At 40.1% G+C, this 14757-nt stretch overlaps 1 long non-coding RNA gene across 8 annotated transcripts in view; it reads right to left on the bottom strand.

Moving 5' to 3' along the window:
• The window catches only part of LOC104910548, an 18180-nt gene extending 6448 nt beyond the window's left edge, over nt 1-11732 (bottom strand). For 3 of the 8 annotated variants that reach the window (XR_004159489.1, XR_002114010.1, XR_002114016.1), the window contains exons 1-2: nt 11690-11732; nt 2758-2813 (exon numbers count right to left, since the gene is read on the bottom strand). This is a non-coding gene — a long non-coding RNA (uncharacterized LOC104910548). The remainder of the gene's footprint in view (nt 1-2757; nt 2814-11689) is intronic. The other 5 variants (XR_004159488.1, XR_002114015.1, XR_004159487.1 and 2 more) reach the window with 3 other exon arrangements.
• Between the last annotated feature and the right edge of the window lie 3025 nt (nt 11733-14757).

Raw genomic sequence — 14757 nt, 5'->3', positions numbered from 1 at the left:
AGAGACCATTGCTCTTTACTGGCTGTATCATTCTTAGGCACTGCTGCTACAGCAATTAACAACAATAGATTCCATTTTTCACTGTTAATTGCTTTTTAAATTTGGATTTATAAAACAGACTCTACTCCTTAAAGTAATATCGTATGACATAACTCAGCCATGACACAATCCTTCAGACAGTCCTGGCATGTTTACAACCATGAATAATACACTAGCTCTGCCTGTGACAGCATTTGAGAACAGACTGTTGTGCGTATGTTTCTTTGTTGGTTTTTGATTAATACTAACCCTCAGTGGTCTTTTGGTCAAAATGACGTACCATTTGAGATAGTTTTCTTAGAGATTTAGTTTGCCTTGAAAGATAGAAGTTAACAGAACAAGTGCTCCCTCCAGCTAGACTCACGTTAATAAGCATTAATCCTTATTAAATACATCATTAGGCATTTGCTACATTAAGCTCTAAAAAAAAAAATCAATTTTGCCCAGAACTAATTTCAAGGTGACAGCTCTACAGTGATCCAGGTTATACCACTTACCCCTTCTAAAAACAGGCATGCCAAAATTTATTCTCTTCTGGAACTAGAAAGTTCCATTTCAAAATACACAATAAGGGTCTGGACACTATCCTAGCCACGAGGTTATCTGAGTCCACTGCTTTTTTTTTCCCCCCAAAGATACACATCTAAAAGTTGCTGAGTTGCTATTGAGAAGATAACACTTCCTTAAATTCTGCCTAGCATCAAATCCTGTCTTCCAAAGCAATAGACACCAGGTAATAAATAATTTGCATTGCAGTGTAGTTACAGATGTATTTAACATGTTCCCTTAGTACTGTGCAAATTATATTTAGCACTGCTATTTTCCCCAGTCTTACATTTTCACTAAGAGTTTTGTTGTTCTTTACCTCTGATCTCACATCCTGCTTTAAACTGTACAGAGGAATCCATCACACACCTGATAACGCAGCCCATCTCTAGGCTGGGCATCTCACCTAGCTGGTCTCTTCTTACACCTTCATTTCTGTATGGACTCCTGCACTTGCCAAGGCCACTGCCCAACATCCAAGTTACAACCAACCATCTCTGCAGACCCAAGTATCATGGCTGAAAGAGTGTGCTTTACTGCCTTGGTTCCTTTCCTCATTCTCATCCAGTATTCCCCTCCCCTGGTTACTGATTTGTCCATTGCACTTGAGTTTGTTTTGTGCCTTTCATCATAGAATCATTTGAGTTGGAACGAACCTTTAGAGGCCATATAGTTAAACTCCCCTGTGATGAACAGGAACACCTACAGCTACATCAGGCTGCTCAGAGCCCTGTCCAACCTGACTCGGAATGCCTCCAGGGCATGCAGCACATCTCTGGATATAACCTGTCACAGTGTCTCACCAACCTTACTGTAAAAAAAAAAAATCCCTCCTCTTATAGTTTGAAACCATTTCCCCTTGTCCTACCACAACAGACCCCCCCCGCCCTCCCAAGTAGTCTGTCCTCTTCTTTCTTTTAGCCCCTCTTTAGAAACAGTAAAGATGCTATCAAGTCTTCCCAATGGGATATTTCACAGAAGAGTATCATAACAACGATCAGACAAATATTTCCCTCATTTAAAACCCCCCATTAGCAAGAAAAATCTTCAGTAGAGGCACAGACTCTTAAGACTTGTATTTTAGGGCAGTGATTCCCCTTGTTTAGAAAGAAGGGGAAGGAGAGTTGCCTGCAGAGCCTGGGGTTCATTTCACACTTTGGGGATTACCACAGAGCTGCTGCTCCATCCCCAGGTGCTTGCCCCACTGTACCCACATCAATAGCACCACACCTGCTTCCTAAAAATGGAGCCAGGTGGAGTTAAGGGAGCTACTTTGGTAAGGAGAGGTGGGATGGCTGCCAATTCCCTTGCACTCATGTCACTGTCAACATCAGGGGAAATGCATCCTGAATATCTCTGCTTACATTGAATTAAGGGCTCCAATGGTGCTTCCATATTAATAAAAAAGAACAGCAGCAGCTCTGTTTTCTGGGAGCAAAAAGCAGCACCAGCTGCTCTCCCACAAGCTGACATAAAACAGAGGTCAGTCAACTCATGTGACCACATAAGCAATGACCAGTAGGGTATTTTGTACATGGCAGTGCTGCTCATGTCTGCTCATGGGAAAACAGTCTTCTGCTAACTAGAGCTAAGCGCATACCTGAAATAAGGCACTGGCAAGAAGAAAGGTAATAGGCAAGCATTGCTTTGAGGGCAAACTATACTTCACCTGGAGCTGCACTGGTTTGCAGCATCACAGCCACACAGCTGGAAGTTGGGGATCATTTAAGTAGCACATGGTTACAGGACACTTAGCATTCTCCTTCAGGTCTTTATTTGCCTATTTTAGATATTTCAGACTGGGTCAGCTACCAAAGAAGCTGGAATTGCATACTGGGACACCCAGAAGTTTCAGGAAGCTATTTGATATACACTAAGGATTTTCACACAAGTGAGATTCTCCCTCCTCCCCCCTCCATTCCTCTTTTTTTTTTTAAATGAGATTAGGTGTGATGTAGCATTCAAATGTAAGGGAACAACAAAAATCTAACTGTGGCTCTTGCTCATATAACTTCAGTGTAAAGTGATGAAGAGTAGGATCAGAACATTTTTTGTCTAGGTGCTGTTTCATGAGAAGGATGGTTTTCTCAGGAACAGTCATTTCTAAATACAGAAGTTTCTGTGGTTTTCAGCTTCAGCAAAAACACAAACATAAGTGAAAATCGAAGTTACCTATTTTAGAAAGGTGTTTTGAAGTACTTTTCTGTACAGAACAGAGGCATGAAGTCCTGAAAAGGAATAAAATATGTTATTTCAATGAACTTCCCCACAAGTCAACTGAAGTTTTATTTATTCTCAGTTCAATTCACAGGAGAGACTAATACTTAAAACCTACATTCCTTAAAATGAAGGGAAAAGTCTGCTACAAAAATACCCACCCAGACACTGTTAAAAATATGTCAACACTGAAAACTAAAACCAAGACTAGAGTTGGACCCAACATATTTACATTTGGGAAGCGATACCCACAGTGAAGATGTGGACACCAAGGTGTTTGTCCAGGCTGTTCCCCCACCACTGGGAAGGCAGCAGCATTGTTTCTGCTTTTATTTTCTTCGCAAACAGAAAGGGATGTATACATTTCTTTAACAGACTGCACACGTTGAACATTTGCCTTACACTCTGCTGTGAAACCAATTTGACAAGTTTCACGTGTATACTTGTGATTCACTTCTTCTAATCTAGCTTCCATTCTTTCATAACCTGAAATATGGAGTAAATGGATTATATTCTACTGATGTCACTGGGATTTGGAGAACAAGTCATCAAAAATGGCAAGCTTCTCCACAGCAGAGGCAGCAGTTCTGTTAATTCTTTACTCAATTTTAAGTCTATCTTCACCTCCCACTTGTTTTAATTTCAATGTAGTAGCTTGCTTTCATTGGCTTTCTGCACTCAAATTAGCTGAGCTCTTTACTGAAACACTTTCTTTGACAGTAACTCCAAGTAGTAAACAAATGCTCACCATCTTAAATACAGTAGCAGAGGCATGTGGGCAGTGTATAAGTTGCCAACAGTAATTTATTCTCATCACACCTCTTAGTCTACCATTATTTCTGACTTTCATCATTCACCATATAGTCAGTGTAGCTATAAAGAACAATCACAGAGCCACAGAATTGTAGGGACTAGAAAGGTCCTCTAGAGCACATTGAGCTCAACCTCCAAATAAGCTTATATACTTTCTGAATTAAAATAATAAATATCTTGCTCCTGCTTACATTTTTCTTCTGGAATATGGCAACTAGCACTACAGAACTACAATCTAGTAAACTCTTAGAAGTTACTTGTACTCAGAAGAGTAGCATTCAAAAGCGCCGATCACACATCCTATACATGCGTATACATTTAAGCACATTACAATAAACAAGAGCACTTGCTTCCACCAGCAGGTGGCTTGGAGGCTTGCTGTGAAACCTTCCTGCTATGAATAAATGAGCATTTTCAGTTCCAGCTGGCTGGTAGGGACTCTCCTGGCAGTACCTTCCCCTACAGCACATTTCTGCACCGCATTAAACACATCCAGGCCTGGTTTCAAGTGATGCTCTGACTGCTACCCCAGGAGGGAATCCCCACCTACAGTTGCAGAAGTGATACTTGTTAAATCTGCTTCAGACTTTTTAACACAAAGCATGTTGCATGTCAAACCATGACTTGTACAACAGAAGCAAGGCCCCACTTGGCCCTGGGTGGCTGCACACTCTTGCTCCCCTGCAAGAAAAGGAAGCCTAACATTTTTGGAGAGCATTATTTACCTCAGCCATCTGATCACTGCCCTCTGAGACAGCTCAGCACTGATCAGTGCTACAGAGCTGTCCCATGGTTTAATGCTTTACCCACAAACAGCGAGGATGGAAAGGATGGTCTGCAGAAACTTTATTCTACTGATCTCACTAAAGGTCCTCACCCTGTGCTGGAACAGCAGTGACACATGGATGACACAGAACATCCCTGGTTGCAAAGCAGCAGCTGTCACCATATGTTGAGAAAAGGAGTAGCAGAATAGAACCAACTGGGGAGGGTATGGAATAAGGAGCCTACAACCCCATAGGAAAAACCCATTTGCGTAGCTGTGCATTACTTGGGTTCACAGAAGAATTTTTACAGGACACAGATAATAAAAGACTTCCCTGCTTTGATTTAAACATACTGCTAGCACTTCAGCAACTTGAAGGCAATTCTTTTGCCATTTTTAACATCCTAACAAGCTTTGGAGGAAGGTTCCACAGTAACAGTAGCATTAGTCAACTTGCACAAGACCATATTCTAAAAAGCACAGACGCTTGTTACCTCAGTCAAGCCACTCTGAGCTGAAAGCAAACACTATGGCACTATGCTTCAACAGTACGGGAGCACAGGAAAATCTGAGATCTGGGGAAGGATACAGATTCAAGATGACATGAGATCAAGCCAGCTACCTTCTATTTAAATTTCATACAGATTGCATCTATTCTGTGAACACAGGAATAGTCACATGAGACTTGGGTTATTATTTATGGCTATACATACCACAAAACACAATCCCTCAACTGGTCCCTCAATAAATGAAACTTGATCTAAGAGTAATAATTAGGCTTAATCGTCCTATACACTAGACCTCAGAACTTGTTTACAGCACTTTATGCCAAAGCCTCCAGTACATTAAAGGGAAGTTTCTAATTTTTAACATTATCTGACTAACAGATCATAGACAAGAGCAGAACAGTTGAAAATATCTACTCATCCTCTGTTTATGCGGCTACTATAAAAAGGCATGTGCTGATTTTGGACTCTGTCCAACTACCATTCATCCCTACAGGAATCTTTCTATTACTCCCATAAAAGTATAGGCCCTTTTTAAACACAAAATGATTCAGGTATACATAGGCTATCATTCACAGCCTACAAAGATCTCAACCAGTGCTTTGCCACTGATGACCTATTAAATGACAAGAGAAATTTATGATATTGTTATTTCTCTCTAAATAAACTTCCCTGTCACCTCAGCAATTCATTTCTCCCCTCTGTCATTAACTATCAGCTGGAAAGCAAGCTAGAACTAAGAGGTTTTAGGAAATTCAGGCATATTATTCCCTGTAGTTCACCACCTCATTAGCCTCGTCTTACCTTGGACCCTAAATTTACGGTTTTGCTCTTTCCTAACACACAACTCTGCCTTGTTCATTTTCCTGATATTTCTTTGCCCTCCTTAACACAGCTCATTTGTCCTTGATTCTACAGGCTTGCCCTGCATGATCTTGCTTCAAACACCACTCAGCGCATTGATTCTTCCAGCAATAAACATAACCTGATTAATTTGCAAGTTCGCTTATAACGCCTTTACTTTGTAAAGCATTTTCACTTTAAACTTGACTATAAAGCAAAAAGAAAAGAGAATTCTTTTTATTCTCTTATCTATGATGAACTTAATCTATTCCATTACCACAAAACCATCTCAGTCCTCAACACCTAGTCTGCACGTCTTACAGACAGGGGTTCTAACACACAGTTCCTGCTGTTTTTCCTCAGCCTCCACCGCATACAGGTAGAAAAGCGTAGTGCTATAGTTGTCTCTGCTGGGGACAACATAACTACCCAAAAAAATGTGAATCAAAAGTATTTCCCCTATGAAGGAAGGCATGTCAAGCCTCCTCCCTATGCAGGAGGTGACAGCAGTCCCAGTTTGAATCCATATCCTGTTGGATGCCAGAGCACTCAACCAAACTATCCTGTTGCTATTAGACACTCCAGCTGCCTGCTTAGTTTACTACTGTAATGCTACTCCACGAAAAGAAAAGCCACAAAGGTCAGCTCAAAGCATTTTTTCCCTCCAGTAATTTGCTAGCCTCCAGCAGCTCAGGTTTTCTCTGACAGCTGCCCACTGCCAGCAGTTATTCCTCAGTTACCATGACACCCACTGATGTGCAAGACTCAAGCCTAAGAACAGAAAACAGTCAAGCCACAGAACACCATGGACAGTTTGTCAAGCAGGTAAGGCTGAGAAAAGCATAGAGGGACTCTCAAATTAATTTAAGTCAGCATTACTTCATTCAAGTCAGAATTAAAAAACTCATTGTGACTCAGTAACTTCAGGGATCAAAGAACCTAACCTGCAATTCACAGCAATGTTTGGCTACAGATATCCTTTAGCCTGCACAGAACCATTTCAAGCAGCACAATTAAGAGTGCAATTGATTCTGAACATATGCCTAAAGATAGTCTTTTTCTCCTCCCATTGCTATGCTAGTTACAGCAAAACACTTCAACACCTATTTTCAAAAACCTAGGGCACGTAGCAGTAGTAACAGACAAATTAAAACAATACTACACTGTGACCACTGGTCACACTATAAAGCTGATCATCGCAACGAAGCATTAGTGAGCTACCTGGTAGAATACCTGTTGGTCTGTGTTCTAACATTTTCTTTTTCATTTCTCCTTGGTCCCATTACAAACAGCCTGATAACAAGCTTTGTGACTTCTAAAGATAATCCTGAAGCTCCTGTGCTGAACAAAATTCTGCTGAAACAGACCCACGGAAGTACTCAGCACAGGGATGCAATCAAGTCCCTGTTCGTCTGTTCATTAGACTAACACAAAAGCAGGTTTTCTAAAAGAAAAGCAAACCGAACATCAAAAAGGCAAAAACAAACTACAACAAAAAAAAACCAAGAAAAACAACTGCAAAGGAAAGAAATTTTTCTGAATTTGTCTTCAACACTTCTATGAAATCACCACTTCTAATCCAACAAGCTGTCTTAAGAGCTGTCTCCAAGACATCTGCTGTTTCCCTTAAAACTAGACAAGGTCAATGCAGACAACCTGCAGGTCTCATACAAAAATCAGCAGACTTAAAATAATTTTACAGAGCCTAGTTAAGCTAAGACACGATCTTACCCTAGAGACTCAGGCACCAGCACCACACAGCCTTTTTTCCCTGCCAGGAGCCCTTAAGTGACCAGCCTTGCTTTCCTTCACATATTTATCTCAAGGCATAGAGCACAGGGAACCAACAAAAAGCTGTGGCACTATTGCTTGAAGACTACAGCACAAAATAACTACACTGCAGCAACATTTACCGTAAGTAAAAACTCAACACATAAATCCACTCCTAAAGCTGTGTTGAAATGCTGAGGCTGATACATATAAGGACCGTCCATGCAATGGACTGCTATTTGGCCCTGTGGAGAGCAATTGGAAGTTGAATAGATTAAGTTTTAGCACCTTTATGGGCACCAGACTAAGACTATGTTTGTGGCTCATGAGAAAGCAGGAGTGAGTGACACTTGAAGCATTCTACATTGCTATATAATTTCTCCCCTGATTTAACATGAAAAGCAGAAATCCTCTATATTTCAGTTCCGGTTTTCTCTTAAACAGAGGCTAGTAATTATGGCCATTAGTAATCAAGTTTAAATAATGAAATTCAAATATTTGGGAGCTATTCTGTAACAGAATTTAGGACTTCACTAGCGAAGACTTCTAGCACTAGTTCTGCTATGCTTTTGATACTAGAATTGTCAGATATACTTTAAATACTGTAGATGCTTTTTGTATAAAATTGATAGACAAGGTGATCTATTTTAAGTAAGAAGAGATTAATTACAAAAAACAAGTAGAAAAATATGTCACTGAGCATTTTTTTTTTTTCAAGTTCAGTATCTTGATGCTGCCCATGACAGCTACCAATTACATGAAGAGCAAGACCTCTTACATTAACATTAGGTTTTACAGCTACATAGCAATAACAACTCCTCCTTGGTTCCTGCAGTTATAATAAAGAATCAGAGTTAGTCTGACTACAAACTTCAGGTACTTACCTGCAAATTCGGACTTATTCTGTACATTTCAAACAGTTTTTTCTTAAACAATAGGATTTTAAGGAGAGACTATATTTAATATCAGTTTAAACAAAAATATTCATAGTCCTTTCTAAGCATGCCAAAGTTGAGCTCTGCAGCCACACTGTGGTAATCTTTTGTAATCCTCAGTGTTATTCATTTGTATTGCCTGATTAATTTCACTAATTAGAGAATTAAGATGAAGAAATGGAATGCTTCAGGTTTTGTTGATGTAGATAAACTTCTAAGGACAGATTTCACAAGAAAGCACAAACCTGGAATATTTCTGAAACAAGTACGTAACTCAGCAGGTTCCAGAAGATACTCAGTGACTTTCCCAAAAGCATAACAAAAAAGCATCTAGCTCTACATAGGAAATAAGCAACTGAAATAGAAGCGGAGGTGAAAATAAAACTCAGATCCAAGTTACACGGAACAGATGTGAATGTGATGGCACAAACCTCTCCCACACTCAGAGGCTCAGCCTGAATACCAAGTGCATGTGGCTGTCAGCAGTGCTTAAAACCCTAGTGATCAGCAAGAGACAACGAACCAAGTTTGAGTAAAATTTCAGAAATACATGGTCTCTCATCTTTGCATCAGATCAGCTTGTGTTCAGCTTTATAGCAGTAGCAAAAGAAATAAGCTTGCTATGGCATCAGAAGAAATATTTGATTGCCAATTAAATGAGTTAAGTCCTAGCCATATCAAGGTCAATTTGACTACTACCAACTGTTTAGGAGCCTCTATCTTTGCTTTAACAACAGTTGAAGAGAAATGACTGACTGAAACAATTGAGCAAGTATGCTCCACCTGTCTGCACACTAGATGCAGCAGCAGGAAGAACATGGTACATTCCTGCTTCCTTGGCCACTCGTTCCCAGCATTGCCACAATTAAATACAGAGAAGTGCTGCAGGAGAACAGCTGTGGTCAGCTGGCTAGGATTAAAAACAAACATCCTGAGAAGGGTTTGTTTGTGTTTCAGCTCTTACTAAGGCTAGTGACATGGTGGAGGAGGCAGCAGGTGACACCACAGCTCCCAAAGCCAGTATGCTGCCACACTGGTAATCCATCGTCTGCAATTGCGTGAGGCAAAGCCCATCCTCCATTTCTGAAACCACTACCCAGCCAACAGGACAAACTAGGGAATACCTGACTGATCTAAAGAAACCCCCGAACCTGAGATATCAAAGACCTTCTACAACCACTTTTCAATTCCCGAGTGAAAAGTCAAACACCAATATAACACTATAATGCAATGGAAAGCACAGCAACAACCTCAGTGCTACAGCCACGAACACAAAGGATAAAAAAAATCCGACTGACTCTTAGAAGGCCTCAGGTACACAACAAACTCCAGCAACACACCCTTAACTCCATCACCAACCCTTAAATGATATCTGGGAAGGGGTGGATCCTGGCTCCACCCCTTCTGGTCATTGCATACACCTGAGCTCCTCTGGGTTGACCCTGCCTTCCCACCAGGTGCTCCATCATTGGTTCATGCCATGGCTTAGCATTTCTGCTACACCTATTGACTGTTTTTACCCTTTCAGAACAGTTCTCTAGAAAGATCAGCACAAATAACAGCTTTTTTAATTGGCAGCAGAAACACCAAACTCCCAGAAGGCTGTACCCTGTCTAGCAGGAGCCCTAGGTTTTTGCACACAGCATCACAAACGCCACAGATCAAGGGGTTGTCCATGCTGCAAGGCAAGCTCTCCATGAAGGAAGCAATGCCAAGGTTCACCTGGCTGCAGGCTGAGCTCAAGCATGCTGCTTTTTTTTTTTCCCCTTAAAATTTCATCCCCTCCACAAATAACAATAAAAATCTGCTGCTAAGTCAGGCATAGTGCCAACAGTGCCTGGAACTGGTGTGAACTCTTTCTCAGCTCTATCAACCATTTTCAGCTCTGCATCATTTAGGTATGCTCCAGGGAGGCCTGATCAGCATAGTGCTGAACAAGTCTGCAAAGTCTGAGAACAGCTTCTCTCATGGCTCCTAGCACTGTTAATATTCATGCAGCTGATCTAGTATTATAACTCTCGTCATCTTTTGTACAAATAACTTGGGTCTTGCGGTTTCCTGCTGAATTAGACCAAGTTTTATTATGTGGTAGCCCTCTGAGTAGCATTGAGTATGATAATTAAGGAGGCTTTCTGGCTGAGGGATTTTTGTCTGTTTAGTTGTTTCCTGGCACTACTTCTGTAAGGGGTAATTCCTGCAAAATAACATGCGTAGCCTCATTGCATTGCTTAATGAAAATAGCAAAGAAGCTGACCTGACTGGAGCAGCAAAAGACACATTATGTTATCTTGCTTTTTTCCAAGCTTATTACAAGGTTCAAGCCCACTATAATAGCTGAGCTACAATAAATGTTTGACCCACAAGTGCTAGAAGGGAATTCTTCCTAATTCCCTCTCCCAATTACATAAATCTGAATGACAAGCTATTTAATCTCAGTAATGGTTAACTGTCTCTGATTACAGCAGTTAATTTTACCCAAAGGAATAGCAGCTACTAGTTGAGAAAGCTGTGGTAAAACCTTGCTAATGAGTACAATGTTGAAAGATACTGTGGCTAAAAGTTGCATTTCTATAAACCAGTTTATTTTTTCTTTATGAGTGTATTTTAATTTTATAATGACAAGACCAGTAAGAACATCCAAGTATATGTAAATCCTGCAAATTTCTAAAAACTGCTTTGGAACATCCTGGGTCTCTTTCAAGCAGCAGGGACTCCTCCTCACTTCTACAAGCAACTGCTTTCACAATGGCTTCTTTAATTAAAGCTTTTAAAGAACTTTATGTTGTAAGATATATCCTGTCCAGAACAAAAACACTGGCTTTGAAAGTGGTGGTGATCTGCAGAACTAGGGTCTTCTCAGGGAGTCTACTTAACTCTTACAGTACTGGTAAATGTTATGTCACCTGTTGGCAAATGATACCTGTCAGCAGGTGACACAGTAGCAGGACAGCGTGAAGAAAAATCCAGCCCACAGCAGTCAGCCTGGCTCCTGAGATAACATCTGCATGTTCTGGATTTAAAATAAAGTTGGGGAATTTGCATTGCGATGCTAGCTTCTCAGACAAATGCTTCCAACTTTTAACGCTCCTGTACATTGAAACTCTCTGTTTCTCATTGCTTTTGGACTTAAAGTGACATAGACTCACATATTCTCGACAAGTATACAGAGAAGTTAAAATGGTCTTTAGAGAGCGTATAGCTAAAAAAACTAATACATTAGAGAGAGATAAACAGAAAAGAATAGAAAAACTTACCTGAGTCTTGGATTCACAGAAAAAAACTCCAAAAGAAGCAACCTCCAGAGAGAGATCCTTCCTCATTGGCAGTCAGCCCTTAAGTAGGGTCTAGGAGAGGTGCAGACCATCCCTTCTGGTCACTCAGCTGAATTGCCTTCACCTGTGCTCGCATGGCTGATTCATTGCTTGCCTCGGGTGATCAATTAGAGGTTCAGGTTGTGATTCAACAGTTCCCATACAACTTATCTAATGAGAAAACACATTTTCTAGAGGATGACAGGCAGTGTAGCACTATGTTTTAAACCTGCTATGCAAAATTTATTTTTCATCATATAATTTAATAGTTTTTAAGTCATTGCTTATTTATTGGCAAATTATCCCAAAGAGCACAAAGTAAGTATAAAACGTTAAACTTTCCTGCCTTTCCATTGCTTGTAGGGACCAGGATAGCTGAGATCAAAACTGAAACTAACCAGGAAATGGTAGAAGCATGTCTGTCAAACCACAATTACTATTTGGGATTGCACTGTTAAGAATTGGCAATGTCTCTCCTTTTTCACAAGGCTTGCTGAATCTATGTAGCTTTAGATTGTATTGTATTGTACAAATCCATGTAAGAGCAACATCTTTACTTCTTAGTGCACAGTTAAATTTCATAAAATTTGTTCTTTTTTTTCTCTTAGTCTTTCTCTCTCACACTTATGCCACGCTGCTGCTGAAATCGAGTTAAATTAATATCTGCTTACTCCGGAGTGCACCTCCAGAAACTTCATTATATTTTACTCAGTCACAGGAAGGTGATTTGCTTAGATACAGGAAATTAAGAACACACCATCAAGTAAAAGAACAGCACAGGGAACAAGTTATAAACCAAAAAATATGCTAATTAATTGAAATATAGTTTTAGGCTTAGATTCACTTGGCAGTAACGTTGATTGTAAAATGTAATATCAGAAAAGCCCCAAAGCCTAGATTTTGATGAGATGCTGGTACCACTCTGTGGTAGTGCTAGTAGCCTAATTCAGATAAATTGAGAACTGTCTCTCTCTTAGGTATGCTTTGGGAAAGTGCCTTTACCTCTTTTCCACTGACTTCGTTAGGTTGGAGGACAAGGTGCTGATTGCCTAAAACATCAGTGTGTTGTTTTATAGCCACATAATTGAAATCCAAAGTAGAAACTTTAATTGATCAGAATGTTGCGTTGTCTTTTGCACAGTCAGTGCTTGGTTCTCCTACTTAACAGAATACAGGAGTCTTTTTCTTCCTACAGTTGTCTTTTTCATATCTGTGCAAAAAAATTTTTTTTCCAGGAGCAGATGTGCAGAATAACAGCTCTGTAGCATGTAGTTTTAGTGAGGAACTGTTGATGGCCATAGTAATGTGATTAAACAAAATGTTAATTACATTGGAGAGCAGGACAGTGTCAGATCATATCTGAAATAAAGATGAAGTGTAAGCATTCAAATGTACGTCAAAACACAAATCATAAGGTTCGGGAACTACCTCTGGTGATGGAGACAAGAAATGAAGTTTGTGACAATTCTGTCTCTGCTATGGCTTCAGAGTATTCAACACTAAGATCGATCTTAGTAGCAGAAAATATTATTGTTGCTGAAAATGAGTTTCCACTGAAGTTTCCAATGACCTGCTGTTTAACGGTATGATAAATCATTTAAATATTACATCGGTGATTCATTAGGATGTGCTCCCACCAAACCTGCTTTGCTTAGCAGGACAGTTAAACTACCACAGCTAAAAATAGATTATAAAGAAAAGGTGCTAATGCTTCCAAGTACATACTTAGACAAACACTATAAATAGGCTACCATTTTGTCAGCTAGTACGTGACAAAGACATGGAATGGATGCTCTCCCACGGGAATTTCTGTGCTCCCTCTGTGGCTTTTCTGGGAGCAGCTGCTCTTACGGAGGTATCTGAATGTTCTTTTTATTGTTACTCATTTCAGACCCAGTAGCAGCAAGAAAAGGCTTGCTAGCAGTGAGAAACTGAGCAGGCTGCTCAGTACAGTTTTGCGAGCGCGCTGATCTGCAGCGTCATCAGGTGTGTCAGCAGTAGGGACCGAGTTACATCCAGGTTTCAGATTGGAGAGCTGAACCTGCAATGTTATATAGCTCCAGTTAAACCAAGGCTTGTTATAAATGTTTCAGAAACCTCAGTGTTTTTCTCTAATGGGGTTTCGTACAGTTTGACATGCATAGTGCAACAGTAAAGAAAGACCCCAGCAACACTCTTGTATTACAAGCCAACCAAAATATCAATATGTAGCACACTTACGCCAGACTAGTTTTGACTGGAGTTATACTTGCATGGAGCTTTGGCCTGACATGCAAAAACAATTAATCCTATCATTACAACTAGTGTATTTATACAGACAGTCCTCAGCTAGCCTTTTCATTGATCTCATCTTCCTTTTATTTTGTGGGTTACTCCCATCAAACCATCACAGTACTTATAACAGAAGAAATGGATATGGAGAAACAGAATGAAGGGGGGAAAACAAAGGTCTTACACTTTACCAGCTCAGTAAGTATCCAAAATGAGGCCATCTTCTGAGTCAGGATAAGAATTCACAAACCCTCTCTGATACAATACTACTGCTACACTATGATATTACCACTATGAAGTTTATAAACAGATGTTTGCACCAAAGGATGGTGTTGTCACCAAGACCTTTGGTTTGAGACTGAAATTCCCTGCTGATGAGAGCATCTGTGCTATCAGATCTCTGTGCTGGTGTCATCACAGCATCTTCTTTTATCTTTACTTACTATATTTGCTTATAATCTGATCCTGGCTTTGCATAGTTATTTGCTAAACTTTCACTGCTGTTGGTTACAGTAAATGTAGTCTTCTTTTGCCCAAGCAAGGAGGAGTCTTGGGAAACAAGCTCCTGTTATTTGGCTACATCTGTAAAAACTGGCCTTATCTATCTTGGAAACTTCTCTTTCCCAGACCTCTACTCCCAAATCTGCTCCTAAGAAGCACTGTTGAGCGTTGGGCTATTACAACTCTTGGAAACAACATCTTGGATAGCTTTTTTTTTCTTTTTTTCTTTTTTTCTTTTT

This window comes from Meleagris gallopavo, chromosome 4 (assembly GCF_000146605.3).
Source record: "Meleagris gallopavo isolate NT-WF06-2002-E0010 breed Aviagen turkey brand Nicholas breeding stock chromosome 4, Turkey_5.1, whole genome shotgun sequence".
NCBI lineage: Eukaryota > Metazoa > Chordata > Aves > Galliformes > Phasianidae > Meleagris > Meleagris gallopavo.
This window is presented reverse-complemented; position numbering and strand designations above follow the sequence as displayed.